We start from the raw sequence: 8,183 nt of genomic DNA, 5'->3' as shown, positions 1-8,183 counted from the left end.
ATAACAAAAATTTAGTTTAAGATTAATTTTGGAGGTCACTAATGTCTCTCCATAGAGATTTTAGGGACCCAGGAGTAGCTCTATAGCTTACTGCTTTTTTTTTTTTTCTTTTCTATCTTTTAGGATGAGTCAGGGCCATGCTGGCCAGGTAGTTTTCCCTTCTTTGGGAAGTCAGGAGGGCTGATTTCTCCTCAATTGTGACTCTTGTTTCAGACTGTACACCAATTTTGTTTGGGTCTCTGTATCCTCCCTGCTCAGGAAGACAGGTGACTTAGCAGGGGGCCAGTGTAGAAGTGTCCCATCATCTCTAGTGGCCTCATGACCTGGGAGCACAGGCCAAAATATTGCCCCCTTTTGCTCCAATGATTCCAATTGGCTTTGGCTTCTACATAGGTAATTAACACACTTAGAAAGGAAGTCACACCAACATGGATGTATGTACATATAAAGCATATTTGATTACTGAAATAGGTTTAGTTAAAGAATGGCATAAGGGCTTCTAAAAATCATTTTGTCCAATCTTTTAAATTTTGTTGTACTGTGCAGCATAAACCATATGTCTGAAGTATATAAAGTGGGCACCTCTCACATTTTAAATAACTAACATTTATAAATATAGGCAGAACCTGTTTCCAGTCTTGAAAATGATACCAATAGGTTTACAAACAAACTAATTCATGTAACCTATAAATTGTCAGAAAATGACAAATAAGACGATATAAAGTCTTAACACCTGTGTTTGAAAACATCTTTGATTAGCTCATATACCTGTGTGGTTACCAATTGCCCAGAGAACATTGGAAACAGAACAACAGAGGTTGAATATTATTTTTCTCAAATGAAGACCATTGTTTGAGCATGAGGCTGTATCTTAAAGTAAGGAATATGTCTTAAATTAATTTTGTTATAAGCACTGGACTTAATTGAGACAGTTATTTAACAAACAAAAGAGCATAATCTAGTCTTTTCTGAGCCAAAACCGCTAGCTAAATTCTAATATAACCCTTGATAAATATTTTTTGAAAGATTTGACAACGATTGATTTTGGCTTAATCTTAATAGCTATTGATTTTATGTACCAAAGAAATTTTTATTAACATAAAACAATTTTATGTTTTATCCATAAATTAAATTTGTTAAAGCTTATGCAAGCTCTCCCAACATATTTTAGCATGAAAATTAGTTTTTGTTCGTTAAGAATTTGTAAACTCTTGAAAAATCTCTAACTTTAGGCATGATCTTTATGTTTAGCTTGAAAATTCTTTCCTACACATGCACATCTTTATGTATATACTTTAACATCCTGACCTAAGTACCACTCAAAAAGCATTTTAATGAGCATTCTATGTCCCAACATTGAAGAATTCCTTCTCAGTTCCTCCATTCAACTCATCTCACTCCATTATTAACCATCTTTCTTAAAAGGCTATTAAGAAAAACTACACCAAATTAATTAATCCTATTACTGACTAACAAGCAAGTAGTCCAAAGACAATTGTCATCAATATGTCATCAATGCCTCTAACACACTTGGAAATGATTTTGTTAGGAGTAACTAAGGCAAATTTTGTTGTTATCTTGAGGCAGGGCTGGCCTAGAAGTCAGGTCAGGTCAGTTGCCTCCTCCTTTTAAGAAACAGGACAGTACAATCTCTCTCTCTCTCTTTTTCTAATACCTGACAAATTACAAGCTACTACTTCAGAGAGAATTTTGTTGTTTTCAATAATCCTTTATAGAAGTTGAAGTTGATCTATAACATAAATTCAGTAATATATTTATGATTGCATCTAACAAAGTATCACATTCTTTACATAAAACTTCAGTTCATCCTAGGCTTTAGTTAAACGGGACCTGTTTTTTTTTTTTTTTTTTTTCTTGCCACTTTTTGGTGCTCTGTGGCAGCTGGGTGCAGCTTGCATGTACCTTAGATCAGCCCTGACCAGCTTCATCCCTGCCTTGCTCCTGGGCATTCACCCAGGGTCTGGTCTAGTACATGTGGAGGTAATGGCCAAGACTGGCCAAGAGGACTTCCAAAGTCTGAGTCCAGCTACTTGAAGGGGGGGGGGGGGCTGAGAGCATTTGGAAAAAAGGGGGCATCCACGACTGCCTGCAGGCTGCTGAAGAATGGGGCCCACTGGGAGAAAAGGGGCCTCCAGGACCACCAGGAGGCTGCTGAAGAAGGAGGGACACACTGGGGGGCTGCGGGGGGAGGAGGCAGAGGCATGGCACCTGCTCAGGCTGAGGTGCCATTGGCTGCTTGCCACCTGACTCTGACTCACGCTGCTTTGGAGTGCTTGCAAAGCTGGCTTATAGTTTTACTGCTTAAAGGGAGGAGAAATTTTCTTCCTGAACTTTTCATTTCCTAGCCAGATAAGCTATGCGGGTCCACATGTCTGGGCCATGTGGTTGCCCAGAAATCTAGGGGATGACCTGGAGAACTATTTCCCAAAAGGAGCCAGCCACCCTCTGGGAGAGCTTATTCCCTTAACTTTCAGAAGAGCTGTTTTTCCAAGAATATGAGACTTCTTTTGGAAGGAGGCAATGTTATTCATGACAGAGAAAGATTAGAAATGTCAAGACCAGAGGGTAATGTTCCCAAGGGCTGATTAGCACAGGGGGGATTCCCCGAAGATCTAGGCATGAGCCTGACCACAAGTTTAAGAGGCCAGCAACCTGCCCTACAGGCTTTTAAGAGGTCAATGTGTTACTGGATTTGTGCGTGCGTGCATGTGTGTGTGTGTGTGTGTGTGTGTGTGTGTGTGTGTGTGTTGGAGAGAAATAGAGGGTTTTTGCCAACACCCAATGGGCTGTCAGCGTCCATGCAGAGGACCACTGGCCTTTAGTCAATACCGAAGAATGGCTTTGGCCAAAGGATGTCAGTTGCCAGTTCATCTTATCTGGTCCCACGTGGTGATGCAAACTGAAAATAAAAGAGGACAAAGAGAAACTTGCCAGCCCTCAAAAAATGTGGAGGCATGACCGTATGGGCCAGTCTCCAGTCCCTCTGGGAGAGCTTTCACCTACCGTGTCCATCTCATAAGGTCCCTCTTCAGGTGCCACCTGAGGGTTCCTGGATTCTTGCCTCAGGAGCCGGCTGCAGTTCCCCCGGAAGGTATCCAGGCAACCCTGGGTGGGTGAGCTCATGATAAGAGAAACAACCCTGGGAGATAGTTGAACATCTCTCTCTGTATTGTCAGTGAATTGTGTTTATAAGCATCTGAGGGTACGGGGAAGGACGTACCAAGTTCATTTCTGATGCCTAATTAGCATATAGGGACATTCATTCTAGCACATAGGCAATGGTGGGGGGAGGGGTCAAGTGATCTGGGGTCTCAGGAGGATGGGCTGTGTGAAGGCTGATAAGGAGTTTCCTATGCAACTGGCCAAATGACACAGGGCTATGGGCAGAGCATAAATTCAGGTGCTGAGCTTAGAGAGGGAGTTTCCTCCTGTAGCCCCAGGGTACATAGCCAAACCTGGAATCTCAAGCCCCTCTCCTGAAGGCTACAGCCTGTGCCTGGATGTGCCCAACAGAGCTAGGATAGGGATATAGCTCATTGGTAGAGAGATTGCATAGAAGGTGCTAGGCCCTGGGTTTTGCCCTCAGTAGCACAAAAATAAATAAGACGCACACACAAGATGGTTGTACTAGGTAAAAAACACAAACATTTTCCTGACTGTGTCTTGGTGCTTTAGGGTATGTACAATGCCTTAAACTTTAAAGTATTTATATTTTAACTGGCCAGTATTCAAGATACATATTTTCCTAATTTATTTTTATCTTTTTATTTTTTTAATTGGATGGAGACAGACAGAGAGAAAGAGAGAGACAAAGAGAAAGAAAGAGAGAACACACTAGGGCCTCCTGGCCATTGCAAATGAACTCCAAATGCATTTGCTACCTTGTGTGCATCTGGCTTACATAGTTACAGAGGAATCTAGCCTCAAACCAGGGTTCTTAGGTTTCACAGGCAAGCTCTTAACCACTAAGCCATCTCTCCAACCCTATTTTCCTGAGTTAAATAAACATAGCCTTAATATATGTATTATTTTTTTGTAAAATCATAAAGATGTCTTTGTGTTTGAACCTAAATGTCAATATGGATTTATGAGATATTATTTTATATGAATACCTGTAGTTTATCATGTACGTAGTATGTTTATTATACCTACATTTATTATATCTACACTACATATTTACAGAGATTTATATAAAGGCTTTAGAAAACAGGCATGGGCAGACATGGGTATTAGTTATATAGAAAGGGTATTGAGGATGAGAGATATTAAAGATAGGAGAACCAAGTAACTATGCATAGGATCAGAGCAAAAAGCATTAGTTTAGATTTTAGAAGGCCAGCCAGCAACACATGAGTAGTGATTTATGAGCTCATCATAAAAGAATAGCAAAATTACATTAAAACTAATGTGAATGACCACTACAATGAGGAAGCTGGTTATGATGAAAGCTTTTATTTATTTTTCTGGGTTTGAATGATGGCTAGTGGGTTGATTAATGACTTAGTTTCTATCATTTAGCAAGGGAAAAAAATCTCCTGGGAGACAAGGGTAAATTGAGCATTGAATTACATATCTTTTTTGTTTATTATTTATTTATTTGAGATAGACAGACAGAGAAAAAGAAGAAGGGAGGGATGGGGGGAGAGAGAGAGTGAGAAAGAGAATGGGCATGTCAGGGCCTCCAGCCACTGCAAATGAACTCCAGATGCATGCACCCCCTTGTGCATCTGGCTAATGTGGGTCCTGGGGAATTGAGCCTTGAACCAGGGTCCTTAGGCTTCACAGGCAAGTGCTTAACCACTAAGCCATCTCTCCAGCCCTTGAGTTACATATCTTCCTCTTGTGTGCTAAGAAAAGAGAGCTGGGTATCTTTGATATGAGCCACAGTGACAAATGTGGTGTTCCCTGAGATGTCTGCATTAGCTCTCCTGACAGGCAAGTTGTGTGTGGTTATGGAGTGTTTGTAGAGGGCTGGCAGGCAGCATTCACTGTGAGTTCCTTAGAAACATATAGCTCTTCATCTACAGAATTTTATTTAGAATCAATATGAGTTCTGGAATTAAAAGGGACAGCAACAGCAGTGGCAGCATCTTCGGTTTGGACCCTCTGATCTGGTGTTTGTTGGCTTATACTTTTCTCTTCAACTTGTTCAATAAGGAAACTTCCAAGAGCTATAGCTCTGTTGGAGTTATTATTTCTTATCATTGTTAAAACTGAACTCAACTATCCAGGTTTCCAGGGTTGAACTGGCATAAAGTAGTAGGCCATAGAGTGGGATGGCATGACAGTCAGATTCAGTGGAAGAGTGTGAAAAGACCATCCTATAATCCAGATCAGGATAATGCTGGGAGAGCAACAGCATATGTGGCACATCACCTCTAAATTTGAGAGCTGTATGACATTTTGCTGAATGAATACACATTAAGATGAAGAGTAAATCCAATACTGGGTGAGTGTGTTACTTGTTGGAAATGGATGGAGTTGTGGAAAAATTCATTGTTTCATATCAATGACTGGGAAATAATGACTAGATCACAGTTCAAGGACTAGATGCCATTTCTGCCACCAACTGGCCATGTGACCTGGGCCAAGTTAATTATCACCTTTGTTTTCTCATCCTTACAATGAGAAAAGTAGTGACATCCCTATCTATTAAGGTAAATGATGTAACTCCTGTGAAGTCCTTACCACAGGGTGCCTTCAGTGCAACTTGCTGTTGCTGCTCCTTTCACTCTTTCCAGAATAGCTCCATGAAAAACAGCTTCTATGATGGTCGCCACTAGAAACGCACTGCAAATAAGTACCAGAACAATGATTTCTGTGCACTAGGCCAAGTACATTCTCTTAAAAAAATGGTTTGAGGCCACGTGTGGTGGTGCGTGCCTTAATTTCCAGCACTTGTGAGGCAGAAGTAGGAGGATCCCCATGAGTTCCTGACCTAGTGAGTTCCATGTCAGCTTGGGCTAGAGTGAAACCACACCTCAAAAATCAATCAATCAAACAAACAAAAAAGGTTAAAGGGCTGGGGTGATGGCTCAATGGCTAAAGGTGCTTGCTTACAAAGCCTGCCAACCTAGGTTCAGTTCCCCAGTACCCACATTAAGCCAGATGTACAAAGTGGCACATGCATCTGGAATTTGTTTGCAGCTGCAAGAGACCCTGGTCTGCCACATTCATTTTCATTCTCTGTCTCTGCTCATAGCTTCATGTAGATAGATAGATGATGATAGATGATAGATAGACAGATAGGAAGATAGAAAGATAGACAGACAGACAGATAGATAGATAGTTATGAGTGAGGGAAGGAGGGAGGAAGGAATGAAGGAAGAGTGGGAGGGAGGAAGGAAGAAAGTAAAAGAATGTTTTTTATTTTTTTTTTAAATCACTCTGGGTAGATTAGCCAGCAGACACCCATCAGGAAGTGGCAAAACTTTGTCTCTAGTCACTGGATGCTGGCAGCTATGACAGGACAGCAGTGCTTCCTACTCCATCTGCAGCTGCCCATGTGTCAGTGTGGACCCTCTGTCCTGCGCTCCTGCACTTGGGTGAGGCCTGTTATGCATTCTCAAAGAAGTGTGCAGCCTGCCCTTCGCTGCTTCCTCTCCCAGTCCCCTGTTGCAGTGATCCACATGTGCTGCACACCACAGACCTGTGAGACAGGTTAAACTCAGACAGGTTGCAGGCTTCAGTGTCTTCAGTACTAGAATGAAATTAGCACTAAGTGCATTACTGTGGTAGCTATCCTTTGTGTGTGCTTTTAGTAGTCCCAACATTGTTTTGAGCACAGCCATATCACCCAGGTCCTCAGGGTTGCTCATCTTGTAGTCCTTCTCGGCTGGTGTGTCACCATGTCAGAGAGTTCTTCCCTGTTTACCCCACCTGAGCTAGCTCCCCTGCTCCATTCTGGCCCTCTGCCCCACTGTTTACCATAATATCATACTACTGCTTATTTAATTACTAATTAAAATATAAGTTCCATGAGAGAGGAAACTGAATTCCCTTTCTATTCACGGTATGTGGAACAGTGGCTGACACATTGAGTGTGCTCAAATATGTGACTGGAGTAAGAGTGAGAGGGAAGTTCTCATCCTTCCTCTGATGGTTAGGTCATTTTTAACATCATACATAGCACAGACAAGAAGGCTGAGCCCAGCACAGCCTGAATCATTTGCCAAGGTCACAACAGCTTATAAGTAGTAGACACAGTTTAGCCTAGACCTCTTAAAAGTAAAACTTAGAGACATTTAATTTTTAAGTTAGGAAAGCTTATAATTCAATGTCTTTTAATTATCAATTATTCGACAAATGTGTATGGACTGTTTTACATAGCATAGAACCCTCCAGTAAGCTTTGGAGTAGCATAGACTACGTCCCCTCTAATGGGGTAGATGAAGCTGCCACTCAAACAGAAACTACTATCATGGCCAGGCAGAGTAGGCTAGGGACAGGTGAGTCATGAAAGAAGAAACAAGGGAAGGCATCAAGAAAGCATGGCATTGTGTGTGGTCTTCAATGTCAGGGAGGATTCAGGAGAGGTGAGAGCTTTTCACTAACTAAAATATTATGGAATAATCACACTGAAATTGTCCTTTTAATTACTATGATGTGGTAAGCAGCTTAATTTGAAGTGCTGGACCCCATCCATGGGGTTGCTGTGAGAGACACTTCGGTCAAGGGCCTCAACTTCCTTCTTGACTCCATACTTGTAACAAGATTCCAGAAGACTACTGGACAGACCCTGTTCCAGCTAAGAAGAGTTTTTCGTATGTGTTCCGGAGCTCTCCAGATGCATGGACTATATGAACATGCCTAAAATATTAGGATTGTGAGACAGGGTGAAATAGATTTATTAATAAAGCTCTTACTGGTCAAGTGTGAGGTTCAGATTTGCATCCCAGGGCATATTTATATTTTGAGACAGGGTCTCAGTAATTTACTCAAACTATCCTTGAGCACATCCTGTAGGCCAGGCTGGCTTTGAACTTATGGTTCTTATGCCTCAGACTCCAAATAGCTAGGATTACAGGTCTGTGCTGTGACACCCTACTTCAAGTAACTTTATTGTCTTTATTATGTACCCTGAAGCTGACATTTAATTATAAGGTGCTTTGTATGCATTAATGTGAGTATATAAAATATAATGAGTCTAAAATCATGTGTCT

This window comes from Jaculus jaculus, unplaced genomic scaffold (genome assembly GCF_020740685.1).
Source record: "Jaculus jaculus isolate mJacJac1 unplaced genomic scaffold, mJacJac1.mat.Y.cur mat_scaffold_56_1_539194_arrow_ctg1, whole genome shotgun sequence".
In the NCBI taxonomy this organism is placed as follows: domain Eukaryota; kingdom Metazoa; phylum Chordata; class Mammalia; order Rodentia; family Dipodidae; genus Jaculus; species Jaculus jaculus.
This window is presented reverse-complemented; position numbering follows the sequence as displayed.